The sequence below is a fragment of the Fukomys damarensis genome, unplaced genomic scaffold (assembly GCF_012274545.1).
Source record: "Fukomys damarensis isolate Sample0158 unplaced genomic scaffold, DMR_v1.0_HiC HiC_scaffold_29, whole genome shotgun sequence".
In the NCBI taxonomy this organism is placed as follows: domain Eukaryota; kingdom Metazoa; phylum Chordata; class Mammalia; order Rodentia; family Bathyergidae; genus Fukomys; species Fukomys damarensis.
In genome coordinates, this window is record NW_022900941.1 from 30,434,488 (window position 1) to 30,457,479 (window position 22,992).

The 22,992-nt window shown below is 38.4% G+C and overlaps 1 protein-coding gene across 6 annotated transcripts in view; it reads left to right on the top strand.

The window, feature by feature from the left end:
- Lypd6b (LY6/PLAUR domain containing 6B) overlaps window positions 1-22,992 on the top strand; it is a 174,364-nt gene that overhangs the window by 129,967 nt on the left and 21,405 nt on the right. For 2 of the 6 annotated variants that reach the window (XM_010620983.2, XM_033757234.1), the window contains one exon: window positions 10,027-10,104. The exons of the other annotated variants lie outside the window; for them this stretch is intronic. The gene's annotated coding sequence lies outside the window, so the exon portion shown is untranslated. The remainder of the gene's footprint in view (window positions 1-10,026; window positions 10,105-22,992) is intronic. 6 annotated transcript variants of the gene reach the window in all.

Below are 22,992 nucleotides of genomic sequence, written 5' to 3' on the forward strand. Positions count from 1 at the left end.
TCTCATCTGAGTAGAGAGAAAGGGCCCAGAATCCCCCTACCATGCTCCAGTCTCCATCTCCAGCAGACCTGTGGAGCTACCTGCATTCCAGCCTGCCATCAGGGTGGCCAGGTGCAAAGGAGATCACATCCAGCGAAGGCCTGAAAATGCAGGTAGTTTTACCTTTGTCAGTCTTGAATCTTGGAGGCAGAGTTTCTTACAAGTTCTAGCCAACCTAAAATGGCTTAATCCACCTTAAGACTGTAAACATCAATCATCCTTCTCTTTTATAAGCCCTATTCCTTATAATCATCAGAGACTTTTAGCTTTGTTGTTCTAGAAAGTTGATGAGCAAATGCTTCTGGATTGGAGGTTCCAGTAGTGCACTTACTTAACCTCCCAGAGCTGCATCAGCTCCTCCTCGGTGCTCTCTGGACTCCGGAGCCCAGAGTCCTTGCCCTCACCTCTTAGCTCCCACGCCCTTGCTATGTGTATTTATCATGACAGTCTCCTTTGCAAAAGAGTCTTGTTGCTTGAAAGACCAAAAACTTAACTTCTGGCTTTCTGAATCCTCCGTGATAATTTTCACTTCTTTCCCAATCCCTACCTTCCACCTCCTTTGATAGGCAGCTCAACTAAAGCCCCACTCTCTGATTACAAGCCTGTGATCATGCTCTTTGCCATCTCATATTGCTGCATATATATTTTTTTAATGTATAGTGACTATACATATTTATGGGTACTGTGTGACATTTCAGTGTGTGTATAAAAATGTGTAATGCAAGATCAGGATAATTGGCTATACATCACCTCAAACATTTATTATTTCTTTGTGTTGGGAACATTCAAAATCCTCACTGTGAGCAAACTTGAAACACACAATTGATCGTTGTCAGCCATGGTTACTCCAGTATGCACCTTACAGCATTTGAAGTTATTCTTCCTACCTGCTCCACTCCTGTTCTCATTAACCATCTTTCTTCTACCCCCCCATCAACTACCGTGTACAGCTTCTGCTAACCACTCTTTTACCTTTTATTCTATTCTCGACTTCTGTGAGATAATTTTTTTACCAAATTAAAAAATTGACATAACACTATACATATTTATATGGTACCATGTAACATTTTGATACATACGTTGCCTGATGTTCAAATCGGGGTAAGCATATGTGTCCTCAAACATTGATTCCATTTATTTGTGATGAAACCATTCAAAATCCTGTCTTCCAATTGCTTTGAAATGTATTACCTTATCGTTACCATATATTGATAACCACATACTGCTCAGTAGAGGGTTACTTGTTTTATCTAACATAACTTAGCAGCTATTGACCAACTTTTCCTTACTCTTCATTAAAGATCAACTTGTTTTTTAGCTTGTGAAACTATGCGCTATTTGTCTTTTCCTGTCTGACTTATTTCATGTAACAGTGACTTTCAGGCTCATCCATACTGCCATAAATGATAGGATTTCATTTTTCATGACTGACTAATATTTCACATTCTTTCTCCAATTGATCTGGCTATTGTGAGTAGTGCTGCTTTGCCTGTCTTGCCTTTCTCCAGAATGACCACACATTGCTCCCCAGTATATTTTACAGCTCATACTTCAAGCCATGCTGTATTTCTCTCTTCTCATCATGGTAAGGAACAAACAGGCAGCATGGGGTGGCAGCCAGATTATGGAGCAGGAGGCAAATTCAGGACTACTGTTCTTGAATTTTGCCGCTTATCTGCAGGATGCCTAGGCTAAGCCCTTCAGCCTCTTTGGATCATCATTTTTTCATCTAAGATATTAATACGACGTCTCTCTTACTACCTTACAATTTGCTTGTGAGAATCAGAAGAGGTATTGCCTGTGAGTGCACTTCATCTGTTTAAGCATTCACCAGTTCTAGTTTTTGTTTTTAAATAGCAGGGTGTTATTATGAGAGATTATCATTATTACTTATCGTACCCTATAGCACTTGTTTGAATTCTTAACCATACCCTGCCCTATAATTCCTCTCATCATTTCATGTGCCATCGATTTTTAGGTCAAAGATGTTTCTTATATTTTGAGACTCCACAGTAATTACACTGTGTTGACCACCTAATAAGTACTTCATATGAATTTGCTTAACAGAACTCTAATCTCTAGAATCCTCCAACTACCTACTGTTTTTGTTGTGCTGGCAGTAGAGGTCATTTGATTATCAGAATGTTACTTGAAAGGCTGACACCCTTCTGAAGCAGGATTGAAGTTGTAAGGATATGGAGAACCTCAAGAAGTAGGATGAATAATTTTAGATGAGGTTCTGTCTTAATAATTAATTTAACTGGAGCTCAGTTCTAGGACCAGTTAGAATGAGTCTAGTAATCAGGCCCTTGAGTAGTGGTGGCCCTTCTAAAGCTATATAGTTGCTCACAACCACAGGGAGAAAGTTGCTTTGAGTAAATCTGCCACTCAGGCTGTCAGACCTATGCTGTTCTTCACCAAGTGGGCTGCTGCTACAAAAATACCCAAACCACCTTTTGATGCCTTTAAGAGACTACAGTATACATTTTAAGTCTACATGACTATACATTGAGCTTTTTCTTAGTCAAGTATGTTCCTTGTAAATATTTCTTGTATTAAATTATGCCCATTGTAAGAGTGCACTCTTAGCACTTTAGTAAATATATGGGAATAATTCTTTACATGTGATAATTTCATTTTGGATCATGGGGAATATCCCAATTTATTTTTTTTGGGGGGATATCCCAATTTAAAAGACAACTGGAACTCTTTGAGAAAAATGAGGTGAACATGTTGTGAGAAGAACTTTCTTTAGCAAAACAGGGCATAATAGGTACACTTAATATAATGAACATCTTGTGTGCAAAGGCTAAGCTGGTGACCAGTAAAATTTGATGTCCCCCATCAAGCTTGAGACATGTAGTGTGCCTTGAAGAATTGAATTTTATCAGAAGCATGAAATTTCTGAACCAAGAGTGAGGATATGAAAACTATGGAGTTTGGTAGCAGTTTTGAAGTGTGTGGTTGTCCAATTCTTAGTTTAGGGTGTATAGACGAAGGCTTGACAAGGCACCTGGTCAGTGCTGCCAAACTAAGTGCTTGCTTGCACGCTTCATTTTATTAAGACATCTGTGGAATCTCAGCCAACGTGCTTTTTTTTTATGTGAATGTAAGTTAAAAAATCTTTTTCCTGATACATTTCCTCTACTTGGCCAATCTATGATGTGTATATATTGTTCTTTGCAGATTTGCTTATTTCTGAAAACATGCCCACATGATTTTAGCATAATGTGCTTCCCCACCTGCAATAGGAGACAAAATTGCATGCATTTTAAAAGTTCCAATGTCATAGAGTTAGTAATGGTCCATAGTCCATTGTCCCCTTTGTATTTGTCACATGTCTATCATTTTTCCATGGTCTTCATCATTATAGTCAAGTCATTTTAGAGCATGAATATGTCTTGCTTTGCTTTTTACTTCTAGTAACTTATATAGTGCTTAGTAAGTATGCAAGAATGTTTATTAAATGAATAAAAGAGAAAACTGTACATATTTATATGTGTGTGTGTAGATATATTTTTTTTTTCAATTTTAAAAGTTTACTTGACTAATACTTTTTCTACCAAGAAAAAGCCCCAAAGATAAATTTGGTCAAGAATGTCAAACATGACATTCCAAGCTAATGTGTAACATAATTACACAAAAGGAAGCCAGCTTGGTTGTATTGCAATCAGCAATGTGTGGCTATGGAGCAGCTGTTGAACTTTGCCAAGTCTTCTTAGATCTGAGCTTCTGGGGGTCACAGTGAATGTAGATTCATAAAGGAACCCTTGAAATAGCTCCCAACTTTCGTTCATGCACTGTCGTAGCAAAAATGTGTAGAGAGTTAAGTAAAAGCATAAGCCGGATAGCAATATTTTAATATGCAGCTGCTTAGTAGGCCTTATTAAATTATTGAGTTTGTGAAGTTCTGGAATTTTCCTTGAGGGATTTTGCAACTAAATCTAGTGTTAGAACATTGATGGTTGCTGCAGCTGCTGTTTCCTTCATTTGATCCCAGCTTAGTACTTTTCTTCTGCTCATCTCCTTCTCTCTGTTTCTTTCTCTTATGCAGTCTTGATCTCAAACTGTTTTGAGTTCATGATGAGGAGGCTGATAATCATTGCCATCCAGTGTGAACAGACCACTGGCCATGTGGCTTAGCACAGTCATAGGCCCCTGTCTTCTCATGGTTCGCTCTTAAACGTAGTATGTGCTATGCATGTATGAAATTCAAGTGTTTTTTTCCTTTTTTTTAATTGAGTTTATTGGTACATTTTAGGGATACAGTACAGTTACTTTCATTATTGGAATCTTGTACCTTTACATGACGGGTCTTGGTTCTCATTTTTTCCCCTTGTCCCTGCCCTCCCTTCAACAAATCCTCCCCTCCCCGTTTACAAACACTTTATTTCCATTTTTGCATTTTCTCAAGTGTTTTTTTTCTTATTACTTAATGCTTCTTAAAAGAAAATGTGACTTTTGCTTTTACACCCTTTTTTTCTTTCTGCAATATTCAGCAGATACTGGGCCTCTGCTCTGTACCTGATGCTGGGGATGAAGGACTTCTGTATAAGGGGCTGGAATATGGTGTGGGAGGAAAGGGAGGCAAACATCTCCTCTTGCACACATATTCCCCCTCCCATTGAAGAATCTGGCTCAGTGCCCCATAATTGCAGCATGGACTTCTGGGGCATTCTGGAGTTAAATGCAAGATTCTTCTTTTTCAGTGGACTCATTAATGAAACCATCAAGGAAAATAATAAGGATCTGAAGACCCAAAGCAGAATAAGCTTATATTAACCCGGTAGGGCAGCAGTTGTGATGGTCACTTGCAGACACATTACACAGGCATTGGGTGCCACAGTTCTAGGCTTTTGGGCCTCCTGTAAGCTGGGAATGTATCCCCCTTTATAGCAATTAGGGTGACTACCTGAGACCATTCATTTCTTCTTCATGCTCAATTCGCTGAACTATGGCTTTGACTTAGGAAGTTTTAGGGAGAACAAGAAATGCAATGTTTGGGGAAAACAAAAGGAAGCAACTGGGGAGACGGAATTCACAGCAATTCTCTTCCCTAGTCAGTTAGGGACTGGCAAAACAGGCAAAGGCTATCAGTGGCCAGCTGTAAGTATAAGGAAGTTGATTTGGAAAATTGGTCCTTTGAAGCCTGTTTGGGTGCAAATCATTGGGACCACAAAAGGAAGCAGCTGTTAAGTTCCTGAACCCTTTTTATATAAGCCCAGAATTTGAACAATGTACTAAATGGAGTGTATTGCCTATATTTAATTATTTGTGTACAAATGGCTGTCAGTTTTTTAGCCTGCTGTGCTCTGGCACATGGCTTGATACAATTGTTTCAAAATTATCATTGTCTAGGTTCCAGGATTGTGTGGAAGAAGAAGAGAATGAAACAGTAAACCAAACAAGGAAAATGCAGAACGGACTATTAAAATGGTTGTGTCTCTCATAGCAAACTATGTTTTAAAAGTTTTGAAGGCAGCGTGGCGTGGGGATTAAAATGGATGAGTTTGGAATTAGACCTGAATTTAAAATTTTTCCTTGATGCACACCAGCTTTGTACCCTTGGGTTAGTTACTTATCCTCTCTTTGAACTCCCGATACCTCATCTGTGAAGTGGGCATAATAATAGTTTCCATCTTACTGTGGCAGTGTTGGAAGAATTTCATGAATTAATGATGTTAGGTGCTTGGTACTTACAAGCCTTCAGAAAAGGCCATTTTAAAAAGAAGTTATTCTACATGAAGGTGCAGCGGAGGAAATCATTTAGCAAAATGCTGGATGGTAAGAGTCACTTGGGGCTGGCACTTTAGGGACTAAAGCTACGGCAGTGAGCCACATAGTCCTTGGCACATAGTAGATGCTCCCTGAACATTACTTGCATGACTAAATAAATCATGTGCACAAGAGTGGGCTATTTTATGAAATTAATTTAAGTATGCATTTCACATAAGGGAAAGAAAGAATGAGTGAAGGCTCTGAGTGTGGCAAAAGGATATTTTTTCGAACTTTTAGCAGAAAAATATGAGTACTTTTATTTCCTATCAGGAACACAGGGCTTGTTTCCATGTCGCCCCCTAAGATCAGATGATCTGAGGAATACTTCTGTAGAGCCCTAGATGTCCTCCTCTTGGAACAGCCTTGACAATCCTTTTGCTCTACTGTTTTCTTAGGGTGCAGCAGAGGCACGACAGGAGGGAGGCAAGCACACATAGAAATGACTGACTATACTCACTGTTTTCTGTCATTTCTTTTGAGATTCTGAGTTTAATATTCCCCTCGTGACAGAAAATAGAGGCTCCAAGGTGCCAGATTCTGCAGTCTAACTGGAGTCGCTGTTTCCCCATTTGGAAATAGACCCCACCCTGGATCTCTTCCAAAGTGGCTTGTCCAGCTGTGGGCTTGTTGTTTCTGCCCTTATCTGTGAGTTGTGCTATGTATTTCTCTGCTGTCCATATTTCAAGCCCTCGCACTGAGGGTAGGAAAAGGGATTGACATTTTCTGCCTAGCCCCAGCCCGAAGTCATTATTCAGACAAGATGTGATGAACAAATACTGCCTTTGATGGAAGACATACAAATTGGCCAGAGGAAGGAATACAGTTCTGGGACCTCCTAGCTTCAGGATTACGTAAATCACTCAACACTACTAAAATTGAAATTATGAAAATAAATAATTTCCATTTGTACCCTAGCTAATTAGTGTAAGGAAAATGGTGACAGAGGATGTATTCCATAACTTCTCAGGAGGTATTCCTGTTAGGTGACCCCAGAGATATAATTCTAAACATGCTCATTTCTAGAATGTTGCATGCAGTAGCTAATATTTTTTTGAGCTCCTCCTGTCCTCCAGGCTTGAAACAAATTAGGTAAGGTGCATTATATTTTATGATTTTGTCACATTTAAAAGGAAGAAACTGAGGCACAGGAGATTCAGTAACTTTTAGGAATTGATTTTGAGGGGGGCACCAGGGATTGAACTCAGGTCCTTGTGCTTGCGAGGCAGGTGGTGGAACCACTGAACTAAATCCCCAGCCCAGGAATTGATTTTACATGTAATAAAATCGAAATGCTTCAGAAAAGCCTAGTCATGAAAGAATATTTAGCTTCTTCTCTAAGATGAATAACAAGAGTTTCACCCTTACTATATGTGTTCTAGGAGCCATGGCATCCTTTCCTTTGAGAGTGGGCTGTTGCTCCTGATGGTGTCTTACCTATGAAATTTTTGTGCAGAGGCTTCAAGTAAGGCATCTTATGCCTCTACCATCTTGTTTTCTCAAAAGCATGAAATTTGAGATCTCAGAACCTCACAGGAGATGTTAAACTATTTCTTATATTTTGAAGAAAATGAATTGTTTGTTTAGAGGCATTAAAATAATATATGCCAATGAGTATATAAAAACAAATGTTTTTCATTTGTCCAAATAATTTAATATAATAATTTAGTTATCTTGTGTGATCAGACATTTCTCATAGCAATTATATATTTCTAAGCTTAAAAGTGGGTAGCTATTGTCTTTTATATAAAATTTAGATAAATTCTTTTAAATAAAAAGTCTGGGGTTTGGAGTGGGGACAAGAGAAAGATGGACCCTGGGGTTAAAAATATTAGTACCTATTAGCCTGACACGTATAAGAGAGAAGTGCTTCTGATAGCTAAAAATCCCAGTACTGTGCACTGGAATGGCTATAGATCTTCTATGTCAAAAGAGCAGAATGTTTCCTGGCTATTTTTCTTCTTCATCTTTGTTCTTAATCTGCTCGTATTTCACATAACTATAATGGGTCTTACAAAGACCTTAGGAAATTTTACCAATGGAATTTGCAAAATATGAATAGGGTAGTGAACTATCGTACATCCCCATACCCGCTATCCAGTGATGTGTTTCAAAGCCAAACAGAAATACTATTTTGTAGTATCTGCTGTTTGGGTTTTCTGAGTCACTAGACTATATCCTACCTTATCTTTTTCTTGACCACCCAGGTGTCCAACTTAACTTTTTACATTGTACCCTTACCTAAGTGGTTTGGGAAGCCACCTTTACAATGTAACAAATTCCCATATGCATTTGAATCAATTTCTGGGCTTATTTTGTTTCACTGGTCTGTCTACTCATATGTTAGTACTATATACTATTTTAACTATTGGAGTGTTAGAGTATTTTAGTGTCTATGAGGACAAGTCATGCCTCAAATGAAATAGTATGTTATCTATTCAACTTATGCTCTAGAAAGATGGCAGAAAGTTATAGTTTACATTTTGGCCTTCTCAGATTAGGGAGAGGCCTGGGTGATTTGGAAACTGATAATATAAGAGTAGCAGTTGGATGCGTAAGGGTGAATGTGGTCCTTAAGGAAAGTAGCATACCGTATAGAATAGTATATGAAAATAAATATTTACAATACAAAGGCCTAAAAATTGGAGTAAGTGGGAGAAGGAAGAGGAAACAACAAGGAAAAGGGACATAATCTTTGCCTTTGAAGGTTTGCTTTTGTCTTGGAAATTGCCAATCCTAGTCCTCTTTCGTACAACAAGGAGAATCTACAGCGGGGAAGGTGGAAGTATTTGCTGCGTGCCTCACTACAGGAAACTAATAGAAAAGATAGGAGGTTTGCTGCAGAGTGTTGGGGCCTGGTCAAGTGTGTCGAGGAGACCGTGTGGTCGTATTTGTCTCAGCAGCTCGCAGGTCTGGACATGTAGTGACCTTGATCCCCAAGGCTGACTGCGCTTTTGAAGATACAAAAGTAAGTCTCACTGTGTGCTTCCCAGGAAGAAAGATGAAGATGTATTGTTCTTAGCTTTCTTTCTAGGAGACAGTATGGCATCTAACAACACATCTTTCCTGGAAAAGATCTGGGAGAATTGACTTCTGATGCTGAGTTATTGCGGGAAAGATATCCAAAATGCTTAAAGGGGCAATTCATAATTCTTTTTATTTTCTTTGACATGCTTATATCTCCTAGACTCTGTTTATACCTTCACTAAAGACCGGAGAATGACAAGGTGGACATACACAGTAAATAGGTCTGGATTTCAGAGTGGGTGGAGAAACCACACCTGGAATTACTGTATGATGACTTCATACCTGCTGCAGACACCCTTAATAGCCTTCTCTGTAACCTCTCCATCCCCAGTTTCCTCCTTACACCCCGGAGATGATTGCACTGCACTTACCTCACAGCCCAGTGGGGAGGGTTAATTAGCTTCAGATGGGAAAGTTCTTTGAAGGTGAATCATAGGGTAAGGTGAATGTGCTAATTTGAGGCTTCACAGCCTTTGAATTGAAAAAACTGCCTGCCCAAGCCCAGACAGTAAAGGGTAAATGGAAATTGATCTGCCTCAGAGTCAGGGGGCTGGATGAGCAAGAGGATAAAGTTAACCTTGTTCAAAATTAATTCCACCCTCACTTACCAAGGATCTGTCCTGTACAAAATGTAATGGGCAGCCATATGGCACGGGGGAACTCTGAGAGCAGGCATGGCACTTTCTGCTGCAGTGATTGTTACCTATGGTAGAAAACAGTTGCCCAGAATTGTGACTCCATGAACTGGAGGTCATTTGCCTTCAATGGCTGTGAGTGTTGCAGTGAGGGCACTGGGCTCTGCACCTAGCACTCTACAAATAAGGTCAGAGGTGCACCATCTGGTACTCTCACCTTTCCCCCACCAGATTCCACAGCCAGCCTTCTCTCTCATGCATTCAGAGTAAGGTGAATCTTTGCATCCATTCATGAGAAAAAGGAGTCAAAGGGAAGAAGAATCCCTTTTTTTTTGGTCTCTGTTCTTTCCTACTGTTCTTTATAAAAAGTACCTTCAAGGTGTGCTTTGTTTTAACCACAAGGTAAAAGTGGCTATTTTAGACATTATCAAAGAACAATTTGCCTGCCAATAAGGAGTTTTATGGTCTGGAAATTGGTGCAGAATATGAATGAGATCTCAAATGTGCATTTCAAGCTGAACTTTTGTCTACCCTTTTTTTTTCTTTTGAGATGTCCTTGAGTAACAGAAGCAAGGAGTAGAAGAGGACGAGGAGGAGGAGGAGGAGGGAAGAAAGTTAATTGAGAAAGGTGGGTACAGAGTAAACCTGGAAGGTGAAGTAAAGGACTCCTTGGGAAAATGAGGCTCCTGAGAATGTTGTGTTAGGGAAGTCTGGGACTGTAGAAGATGAGAAATCCCCAGAAGAATAGCTGGATAGCATTTTAGGAGAAAGTGCTTAATTTAACTGAGAAGATGAGCAAAAGAAACCATAGTATTGTTTCTTAAAATACAGATCTTAGGAAGGAAATTAGGGCAAAGCATCATTCAGTTAATAGGGGATCTCAGTTATTTAGTGAATCTGTTAGAGTCAAATAAACTTGTATCTCTGTGCAGATATTTATAGGGACTATAATGCAATAAGAGGAACCAGCCCTGGATATCCTGCAGCTTCATGGATTTTAGGGCTATGTTCATAACAATACGTGTTTATCTTTCTCAACTCTTTCATTGAAGTTCAAGAATCCTGCCCATCTCTGTTTATTCAGTGACTTGCTTCAGTCATGGTACTAGTACAAAAAGCTAAATTTGGGAGGCGGTTTGATATTTGTGTGAGATTATAAAATAGATTTATCTTTCGATATAGTGCTCAGTAGTATTCTCATTTTCTTACTGAAGTCTGCCTTATCTGATTAATTTGTTGCACAAATCCAGATGTTGGTTTTCTGTCACCTAAGAGACCAGAACAGTGGCTCTTCACTCTACTAATAAAGAAGCTATCGTTTATGCATGGCAGCTGTTCCTGTAATAGCTCTGTTATCACAAAGAGCCATAATGCTTGGGTCTTGGAGTGGCTCTTTTGATAACGTTTAAAGATTGGATTGAAGGCTGAGTTGGGGTTCTGGCAGAAACCAGGCAGCAAAATCAAACTGGTGTTATTTGAGGGAGTTAACAAAAGGTGTTTCCAATGTTATGTAAAGTCAGCAGCAGAGAAGAGCCATTTTCACCATACCCTAGGCAAGTGACGGCAAACCTTCCAGCGCTTTCAGTGACAACAGCCCACTGGCACGCATGCCATGGGTTCGCCACCACAGCCCTAAGCCAAGAGGACCAGGGGAGACATGGCTACCAACCTCTGGGAGGTGGTAACTGTGGCATGTCGTGTACCAATAGCTGAGGGGCATGAAATAATACGTAGAGGAATAATACGTAGTTTCACTGTCTTCCCATTTTGCAATTTATGAGCACTTACTATTGGCCAAACCAAACTGGAGGTCAGTGAGAAAGGAACTACCTACATGAATGGTGTTTGTTGCTTGCCTTGCCAGCATGGAACAGGATGCGCACAGAAAGGATTGGGGGTAGGTTTGGAGGGCAAAGGGAGGTACAGCAAAGTCATTTTCCTTTCACTAGACTGGAATAGCTTGGAAGACCATGTTGCAGTAGTGTGTTTAAGGCCCAGCCCAGTGTGTGTTGAGGCACATTTGAATGCACAGTCCCTTGTCAGGCAGACCATCAGCTGCTGAAAATGGAGTTCTCACAGTCTACCTATAGGTAACTTACTAGAGTAGTAAAAGACGGCTCTCTTAAATAAATAATCAGAACAGGGATGAAGAAAAGTCTTTTTATTTTATTTTTTAAGAAATCTTCAGGCTGTCTCTAGGCATAGACTTTGCTTTCCCCAACCCAGTGGTAAGCAATGAAGGATAGTCGGGTGTCCACCGACTGCAAGCTTGAGACTCAGGCTGGGGACCAACCCCTGGGCTGGAGTATTCGTGGAAAGGTTTGGTGAGTGAAAAATATATGAACTGGGCCTCCCAAGCAGCAAGGGAAGTATGACACATATTTGAAACAGTGGTGAATGATGCATGTGAAAGAACATAGCTTGTTGCTTCTTAAAGCAAGTTCTGTAAAAGCTACTGCATGCTTTGCATCTATGGACAAAGATTCATCAGAAAGCCAATAAATAGATATGCTCAAGTGAGCCTAATATCATTCCCCATATATTCTAGAATAGTTTTCTTAAAATTGGTCTTCAAAGGAATTTTATGTGTTGCTTTCATGTATGCTCAGATAATCATAGAATATGAGAACTGAAAATGCACACACTGAACTTCATCATGAATTCTTGTCAAACACTGAATGACTTTACTGAAACTGGTGTTATAGGATCCATAGAGAACAATGTTTCTCTACGTTTAATTTTCTAATTGATTCACTAATTTGACAAAAATGGCAACAGACAGGCACTTATCTTTCATTCTCTTAATTCCTAGGACTCCACAAAGTAGAGATAGGGTGAATCTAGTCTCAGAGCAGTTGAGTGATCAGCTGGAGTCTGTAGTTCCAGGAAATGGCAGGGTCAGAATTTGTACCTAGACCTGGGTGCCTCCAAAGGCTAATTTTCCCCATAATACCAGACATCACTTTCACTCACCTTTACCCTTGTGGGACAGCAAACCACATCATGAATCATTAAATATCACTTTTGCACTGCAATTAAAACACTGTAATGCACACAATTTTTCAGTTTCCTCTGGGAATACGAAATTATGGACATATATCTTTGTATATGTATATTTTCTTCTGTTCCAAGTAATAATAGTGACAATTTATAGAGCAAGTGACATGCTATAACTTTGTTATATATGCAGATTTTTTTTTCCTTAGGACTGCTTTTATAAGCTTATCAGCTCCCAGAGAGTTCTTTGAATAATCTGTTCTGAATTTTGTGACTATGCAAAAGTCAGCACAATATTCTTTTCCCATAGCATGCAGTTTATTGTTGGTTTTAAATGCCCTTCTGTTTCAAAGTGATATCTGAAAATATGTTCTTTACTTGTGTAATATATTTTTGAATGGAGAATCATAAGATTGAGCTAGTGGGGGCTGTACAAACAATGATCAGTGACATAACACCCTAGGACAAAAGAAAGAAAGGACAAATGCATAGTAACAATTATGTTTCTGAAGATGCCTCAATTGAAAAATAACTGTGTAGTTTCTGAAAACAGCCAAGATGATTGGTAACCCAGTCTCTGTTAACCAGAGTTCTAGTACATCTTTATAATCAGGCTTACGCGAACACTTGAGCAATTAATTCATTCAATAAAATACCTGTATGCATGTATATATGTAGACATATACACATGTATACACACATACTCATATGTATCCAAATGAATTTATCACCACTGATTTCTGCTTTGGTGCATTGTCAGAATATGTACAGAAAGATTAAGACAAGAAACACGTCTGTGTGAACATTTTGTTTTTATGGTCATTTTTCTATGCCAGCAGAGACAAAACAAAGTAAAAAATGCTAGCGATCTCCTTACACACAGAGGGACTTGGGATGCTGAATTTTCTCACTTTAGTTCTGAATATCATGAGTTACAGAGTGCATCCTTGGTGCCACGCATTCCTCCACTCAGCAAATGTGGAATAATGGATCCTTTGCCAGCTGTTGGATATTTCAGCCTTGAATTCTTTTATGAGAGCTTTGATTGATTATTAAAATAAGTGAATTCAGTAAAGCAAGCAAGGATATGGGACATAAAAGCCATGTCTTCTGTTCCCAACCTGTGTTGTTGCCTGGCTGATAAGAATGCAGTGCTGCCAGATGAGTTGTTCATTAATCACCCTAAATACCTGTATGTGCGCAGTTCTCCTGCACGACTGCTGTCCCACTGAACCTTTCTCTCGGTTCAAAGACACCCCTTTTCCATGGAGAAGGTAAAACTCTTTCACTTACTTCCATGATAGCCGAAGTATCTGTATAGAATTAGCTTTCCGTGCTGGCCCTTGGCTTCTTTAAAGAAATGACCAAATGATGGCTCTACCTGGGGCACTTCAAAATAAATTTCAGGTATGATGCATGAGTCATCGTGTGCCCTCTGTATGATAACTCGAAGGACTCATTGATTTAAGGATCATCAGGAAGAGTTTCTCTTTCTGACAGGAGGAGAATTAATGCCTTCCACTGTGTCCTTTCTCTTGGGCTTCTGGGAAGTACAGAGCAAGGGCTAACACACAGTAAAGAACAACCGTTCATGGAAGGGTGTTAGAATCTTTACTGTTCTCTCATCTGAAATAGGTTTTACTCAACATCCTAAGACCCTTGTGCTTAAGTAACTTGGCATAAGCCTCATAAGAGACATTCATGGAAGTAAACTAGGTAAAAATGATTTATGTGAAGGAAATTTCGAATTTAAATAACACGTTTTTATAAGTTTCTGCTGAAATTTTGATCTCTAATGTGCCCATTTGTTAAAGGGCTGATGCATGCGGTGGCGCTGTTGGGAGGTAGAGCCTAGCAGGAAGGTTTTAGGTCATTGTGGGGAAGATCTCAAGTGGGATGGTGGGACCCAGTTCGCTCACTCTTCCTCTATTTGCTTCTTGGCCATGAGGTGAACAGTTTTCGGTTTTCCTCTTTCACATACTCCAGCCATGATGTGTTGCCTGGCCACAAGCCCAAAGCAATGGAGTCCATCAGTCATGAGCTGAAACATTCAAAACCAAGAATCAAAAGAAACCTTTTCTCTATAGCAGTTGGTTAGCAGAGGTTTTATAGTGTCAGAAAGCTGACTAGCACAGATGCCTAATATTTGCCCACATAATTCAGTACAACATAGTAAACCATTCTTGATTCTTTTTAAAAGGAATTCAGTTTCTAATTTCTGAAGTTCCCAGCTTTGCATGCAGTCCATGTGGTTCTTACCTTATCCCTCTGGTGCCACAAAAGCCTTATCAAAGTAGATGTAAAAATCATGTCTTCGACAGAAGTGCAGATGAAGGTCTTTTTGTTAAAAAAATTGAATCTTAGTTAAAATATGTCTCTAAAATTGATTAGGTTATTTCTCCACCCAAATTACATACTAATTAGCCCTGTATTAATTCATGATTAGGTTTAAAACTGGTTTGAATAATAACATTTTTATATCAGTGCTGTTTTCCACTGATATAAATGATCAGGTTGTATGCAGTAGAAAAAAAACTCACACTTTTGACATTGCAAAATGTTCAGCTCTATATTTAGATATGAGGTTCTTATTTCTATGAGGTTTCGATCCTGTGCTTGATGAGATTTTTTTTGTTTGTATTCCTTAAGCAGTGCAATAGGAACCTGTAATGTTATGGAAATACTGCATTACATCTATGACTCTTTATGGTGTAACTGCAATTTTTCATTAATCTCCTTCCATACAAATCATAAACTATTAAAAATGGAAGAGATGTTTGTGTTCATTTATTTCAGCTTCCTGCATGGTTACAAGAAGGAAAATTTCTGAATCTCTTAAGAAATTAATTCATAGAACTCAACATCATTTATCAGATTTGTTCCAGTTAATATGGAATAGAGTTTGACTGTTATAATCTTTGATCTGATCAGTTTCTGCTAATTCTTTCTAAGAAAGGGGGAGAGAGGGAAAAGAGGAAGAATTGGGCACCTAATATTTCTTAAATGCCATCTATATAAAAAGATGCAATGATTTTGGTCCCAGCATTTGTTCCATGGTTCTGGTTGCAACCAAACTGCAAGCATATACATACTATAATGAATTCTACAACCAGAATCATGGAAAGAATTAAGTTTGTGAACTGAGGTACCACTGTCTTGTCTTTTTGGTGAAATAATTTATGAGAGTACAGAGACTGGTCTTTTTATTCACTCACTGTTGTACATTAAATGTTCAGCAAAATACTTGGTGTAAATGTATGACATATAATCATGACAATTTCAAGATTTAGACAACCTGAGATCCTTCATGTACCACAGATGAAGAGTGAGCCCATCAGAGAAGGTAGAAACAGGAGCCCTGGGAACTGGTGGTCATTGTCCAAAGGAGGTTAGGATCTGAACCCTCAGATCACTGACAAGGAATAGAGCTAAATATGTTCTCAACATATATCCCACAAATACTCTTCTAAGTTTAATAGGAATTAATTCAGCTATTTGCCAGTCTGACTTAATAGCCAGAGAAAAGGAGCACAACACTTCTGGATGATGTAGTTTTCTGGAAATTTTCCTCTTTTGAAGGAATATTTTCTTCTGTTCTATCCTATTCTTTCTCACTAAGTTTCAGCACTTGCTTTGAATTTTCACTTTGCCTTCTATTCTTTTTACAAGGGATGCTAGGCCTATTAAAGACTGTCATTAAAGTGTTTTACTGCAAGATAAGTGATACTTGCAGGAGGTATTAATGTGAGTGTTGATAGGCATGTTGGGCTTAGTAGAGCTGTTTCCCTTAAATTGTCTATTTCATTTGTTTCACTGGCAGTTGAAGTTGGTTTTATCCTTGCTGATTCATTTCTAGGTATTGTGTAAGAAATTCCAGTATTTATGACCTTGGTTTGAGCTCTGTAAATCTCTTAGTCCATCATCTCTTTATCAGCTTTGGGCACTGCTAACTTTTTACTGCCCATAACTTTTGTCTTACTCACTAAGAAAGGTGCTCTATATGGGTAATAGTTAATCATGTTGGTTCTGTTCCACAGAGTACTAAGTATCCCATACTGATCATGAGTGTGGGGAATATTTTTAAAAACACTGTCTGTCACTTTCCTACCTCAAAAGAGTTTATAATGCCAAAGGTATGCTGCTTCTTGAGGCCACCATCTACTTTCCACATTTTTCTTGGAAGTGTGAAATGCCACATGTAGGCAAAGATGATTACGAGGGCTCAGGCCTGAGTAGTTGTCCTGCTTCTGAATCAGGTGCCATGAATCGCATCCTTTATTCTGCACCTTAGTGGACCAAAGTCTCAGGTAGCGTTGCTTTCATTTATACATCTGACTGCCTGCCATTCTCCTGAATGCCTGAAAGTTGCCATCCTTGCTAATTCCTTGCAAATATTCCTGTCAGAGATTTCTTTCATCTCCTGACAAAGAAGCACTCTGCATTCTTTTTTTTTTTAATTGAGTTGGTACAATCTAGGTATACAATACAGTTTCACACATCATTGGGATCTTGTACCTTTACATAATAGGCCTTAATTCTCATTTTTTCCCCTTGTCCCTGCCCTACCTTCACCCCCTCCTCCCCTCCCCATTTACAAACACTTTATTTCCATTTTTTCAGTTTCTCGTATTTTTTTCCTCTCCCTTATTACATTTCCCCCACCCTTCCCACTTTCCCTACTCTTTTAGCCCTTTACTTCCTCTTTCATATTATTAATTATCTCATTAGAATCCTGTGTACTATTATAGTTTTCCACACCAGAGAAACTGTTCAGTATTTCAGTTAAAGAAATCTCTGTATGAACATTAAAAATAGGGAATCCTAAAATAAAACTAAAAAGGAAAGTAAAAGAGAAAAGGCAATGATGTAAGCTTAAAATAATCCTTAATTCTGAAGATGAAAATGGTCCCTGAACATATTTAAATGGCTTCTTGCTCTTGTAGTCTTATCTTATTCTTTTTTTCATTATTTAGAGAATACTTTTTAGTTTCTGTAATCAAACCCACGTAGATATGACCTTACGTATTTAGTACAATGCGTTAACCCTGTACACATGCAATAAAAAAAAATAAAAAGTAAAAATAAAAAAATTAACATTTCTAGACCAATATGGCTATTTCTGTACAATGCCAACTCAACACAGTAAATTGGGATAACTTTTTCCAAAGTTGACAGCACCATTAAAGTTTCCCAAAATTCAATTTATATATGTATAAAGACTAATAATAGCAATATGTTATGCATTGATAGCAGCAACAGCTTTTCCAGGTTCTGCAGTCATCTGAACAAAATTATAGACATTCAGCACATTCCATTAAAACAAAACAAAACAAAACAAAAGAATAATATCCAGAAAACAGCAAAGTTCTGTTGCTGTCATGGTACCTGACACCATTTTTTTTATTAGCATATTAATCATCATCTGGAAAGAGAACATTCTAGAGTAACATCATTAACTATGGTTCTGATAAAGCATGGTCACTACTATGTATCATAAAGCAGGTACGAGATATTTTACATTCACAGAGGTATGATACAGTACCATCCTACATCAATAATATTAGAATCAGTTTTGGTTTGAAATTTGCTTTGTCTGCAAATAAGATTGCCACCCCTGTTTTTTTCTGGGCTCCTGTCACATGGAGAATTGTTTTCTATCCTTTCACTTTCAGTCTGTGGGCTTCTTTTTGCCCTAGGTGTGTTTCTTGTATACAACATATTGTTGGATTTTGCTTCTTATTCCATTTTGCCAGTCTGTTTCTCTTGATTGGTGAGTTGAGGCCATTGACATTGATGATTATAACTGATATGTACTGACTTATTATGGACATGTTATTGGCCTTTTGTTGACTCTTTTTACTTTTTCAACTTCTCCTTTTAGTTTCTTGCCTTGCCTTTTTGATTTGCTCCGTTGGGCCTCATGGTGTTGTTGCCTTCATTGTCTTTTTCTAGGATCTTGTTTAGAATTGCTTTTAGTGCTGGATTGGCATTCATATAGTTTCTCAGGTGTTCTTTGTCTTGGAATTATCTTATTTCCCCATCCATTTTGAAAGAGAGTTTTGCAGGATACATCAGTCTAGGTTGGAGGTTGTTCTCTTTTAGTACTTGAAATATCTCATTCCAGGCTCTCCTTGCCCCAAGGGTTTGTGTTGAAAAGTCTGCTGTGATTCTGATGGGCTTTCCTTTGCATGTGATTTGTTTCTTTTCTTTTATTGCTTGTAGTATTTTGTTCTTCTGTTGGGTTTCTGGGATCTTGATTATCATATGTCTAGGTGTAGATTTTTTTTGATTGTGACTAGATGGAGTCCTATATGCCTCATTTATCTGAATGTCAAATTCTTCCCCTCTGTTTGGGAAGTTTTCTGTCATTAATTCTGGGAACAGCTTTTTTAAGTCATTTATATTTTCTCCTGCTACTTCATGTATTTCTATCAGTTTGATGTTATTCTTCTTTGCATCATCTAGGAGTTGTTGGATTGATTTCTCATGATACCTTACTGTTTTTAAGAGACCTCTCTTTTCATGGTCACTGACTACAATCTTATCTTCTATATCTGAGAGTCTATCTTTGCATTCTTTTATTCTGTTGCATACACTTTCAATGGAATGTTTAATCTCCTGGATATCTGTTTGAGTCTGTTTTATGGATTCCATTTCTTTCCTATGTTGGGCATTTATTGTTTCCATTTCTTTCTTATGCTGGGCCTTCATGGCTTCTATCATGGTCCTGAGCTCATCTATTTTTTTGTCAGTTTCTGCTCTAGAGTCTCAAATCAGACTTTCATTTTGCTGACCATCTCTATATTTATCTGGGAAATTATTTCTGTTCTGAATTTTTCTAGAGCCTGATTGATCTGTTTTATTACTTCCTGTGCTTTGAGTTCAGGGTGTCCTGGTGGTTCACTATCAGCCTTTTCATCCTCATTTGTCCTACTGTATGCCATTGGTGAACTGGAAGTCTGCCTTTGTGTCTTGCTTAAGTGTTTTCTTATTTTTATTTTTGCTGTGTGTACTGTCCTTGGTTTAATCTCTGGGTTATCACCCAAATCTTCCTGATACAGTTGCGCCCTAGCTTCTGTGTCTCTAATGACCCATGGACATTCTCATCTTCATAACATCAGAGAAAACAGCTCATCAAATCAACCGCAATGCTTTACCCCATCTGTTACAATCAGCAACACATTAAGATCAAGCACAACTTTGACACTGACCACCTGTGGTAGTCACTAATCTATCACCCTTAAATCATTTGAATTAAATTGAAATCAAGAAGCAGTCCAGAACATGTCTGCAGTGAAGAAAATTTCAATATAGTTATTTACCATTTAATGGCTCAGACAGAGCGAGAGCACAAGACCCCTGATCTTAGTTAGCTGATGGCTGAACCCCATATCACAGACTGACCTCAGGCTGCAAGGCCCAGATTGAGTTTCCCAACCTTCTGAATGGTTGAACTCCACACAGTTCTACTACAGGTTTCCCACGCCCTTTCTTTAAAGATGTTCAAAGTTGGGAACTCATAGAAATACCCTTGATAACCACCTCTGCCTCTGCAGAGTGGGTCCAAAGACTGGCACAATCAGGAGGTCTGAGAGCATGTGTGGGGGGAGGGGAGAGTGTGTGTGTGTGTGTGTGTATGTGTAAGGGGAGTTATGGGGGTTCAGGGGCACCTGCGCGGCTACCTTCCTGGCACTGGAGTGATGGCAGCTGGGGCCAGCACTCTGCATTCTTGAACAAAAGTTAAAAGATTTTCCAAAGACAGAATTCATAAGATGCATAAAACACAGGGAAGACCAGCTCAGTAGGTGAGTCCTACTGGACAAGATGGATGACGGTAATAACCTCTGTTTGGGAAAGAATATTTTGAACTACTGTTGAATTTGAAGAGTGTGGACACACATTCCATAATGTATATGTGGAACTTTTTCTCTTAGAGTTAAAATATGAAATCAGTTAAGTCAGAGAAGTTGAGTCCATTACAGCCATATTCTGAATCTGCAGGCAGCCATTCTTAACTATCACATAGGTCTCAGAGTCCTTAGAGAAACTTCACCTAGCGGGAAATTCATCTAGATATACATCTTTGAAAATTACCTTCAGAATCCCCTATCCCCACACGAAGAAATAACACTTCTCAGTGTGATGCTTTAAGAAAATAACCTGAATGATTTAGTTTCTCTTGTGTTAAAAGATTTTTTTTCCCTCCTCCGGAGCAGTATCTAAGCTCCGTTCTAACTTGATGTACCACAAAGCCTGTCATGAGAGCCTACTCAGCAGAGTCTCAGCAGACAAGTTTTAGTTCAGAGTCTCCATGAAATGACTCCAAATGTAAAACAATTGTCAGATACTACATTAGTCATTTGTTTTTTCATTATTCAATTATCTTTGTGAAAAATGAAAGTCCTGTTAACACAAACCTGTACATGAAGAATAGATATGGATAGAGGTACTTAGGGAGAAGCCTGCTCTGGAAATATAAGACACATTTATTTGACAGATAAAACCTTTGCAGTTTTTGAGAATTTTGATAGAATAAGACTATACTATTTCAGTTTGAAATGGAAATATACATTTTGTCTATATGAAAGCAACTCTCTTTTGTTTCACTTTTCACTGGATTTCAAGTGCCTTAGGCCAGGATGTACCACTTGGAACTGTTTTGAGAGGAAACCATGTTGGATTCAGTGTGCTGAGATTTATACAAGTACTGTCTCTGAACCTCGGTTTCCTAAGTTGCACAATGATAAAGATGCTGTAGCCCTTGCGTTGCTGTTTTGAGGGACAGAGCAACCAAAACCCAAATCTAATCCTTGGATTTATTGTTCATTCAGCTGTTTTTAAATTGTCTGTCATTTATTCATTTAGAGGAAACTTTAGTGTATCTAAATTCCATCTTCTTCTATATCACCATTTGTCTTCTTTTATTGCAGGAGCTGGAAATAAGGCTAAGAATTGAGACTGATTACTTTATAGAGATAAAGCATTCTTGATGTTTTTCAAAATTAGGCAATGAAGAAGTGAACAATTGTAAATTCTTGTAATTGTAATTATAAATTTCTTGATTTTTCTGAATCCAAAATCTTTTCAGTAAATGCCTGTGAGCTTGGCCCCCTTGACTTCGTGACTTTGTCCTTTCCTACTTTCTACATGTTCCAGTCACACTGACTGCTTTTTGCGTTTCCCCAGTGGGGCAGGGTTCTTTTCCATCTTAGGACCTGGGCTGCTGTCATTTTGGTTCTTTGCTTGTGTAATTCTGTCTTATCGTTTAACCTCCCTGTTCAGACATCACCTATTTAGAGAGATGTATGGGGCTACCATCTCTTCCTAGTCACGGACATCTCTCCTTATTGCATTGCCTTCCTGGAATTTATGACTCTCTGAAGTTTTCCACGTGTATTGCCTATCTTCTCCTTCTAAAATGCAGTTAGCTTGAGAAAAAAAAATACTTTGTTGGGAAGTCAGTAACGACAATTTCATATTGGATGTCAATAATGGCATGTTGAATGGATGGATGGGCTTTTGTTTTACAATGAAATTACAGGTGGAGGGCTGGGGATTTAGCTCAGTGGCACCACTCCTACTCATAAGCATGAGGCCCTGAGTTTGATACCCCAGTACAAAAAAAAAAAAAAAAGCCAAATGAAATCCAGGCATATAGCTAATTAGGTGTTTCAACTGTTTTATATTATTTAATTCCTAGAACTTTACAAAGTAGGTATTATTACTTCCAATTTATAGATGCACAAATTGTAGTCCATAGAAGTTAAAGTGGACCAGCTTTCACAAGTAAGAGGTTTGGAAGCAATGCTCTTTACTCCTAAACAGAAAATGTTTAATAAATATAGCTTTAGCCATGTGCTTGTCTCTGAGCTGGCTTCTTCCTATGCCTTATGACATTCAGTCTTGTCTTCAAAACTATGAGGTAAGCACTACTCTTACACTTGTTCTGAAAACTGGGAGGCCCAGGCTCAGGAAGCATTAGCAGCTTTTCTAAAGTCCGATAGCTGCTTAGAGATGGAAAATGTATTTAAATGTAGACAAATGTGACTCTGAAATCCATAATCTTATATGTAATCTCCATATTGTAGGAACACTTGTGCATTTCTATGTTAGTACAGTCATACTGAGGTTTGTTTGTAAAAGAGGGATTAGTCTCCCTTTTCAAAGTGCCTGCACTGGTGTAAAGAAGGTATATCCAATGACCTTCATTCTTAGGACTGCTTTCCTTGTGTCCCATGCATTCCCATGTGTCATGCAGGCATTGCCATTTGCTTCTGAAAATTGTTCGATTTTCTTCCTCAGTTTCTTCTGTTCCCCACTGGGTATTCAAGAGTGTGTTATTGAGTTTCAAGGTGTTTCTAAACTTTCTGGTTTTTTAAAACTAATTTTATTGGTATATTTAAGATATTAAAAAACTAAAGGTGTAGGGAAGGTGGGATGGGTAGGGGAAGGGTAATAAGGGAAAAGAAAAAAATGTGAGATAATTAAAAGATGAAAATAAAGTGTTTGTAGATGGTAA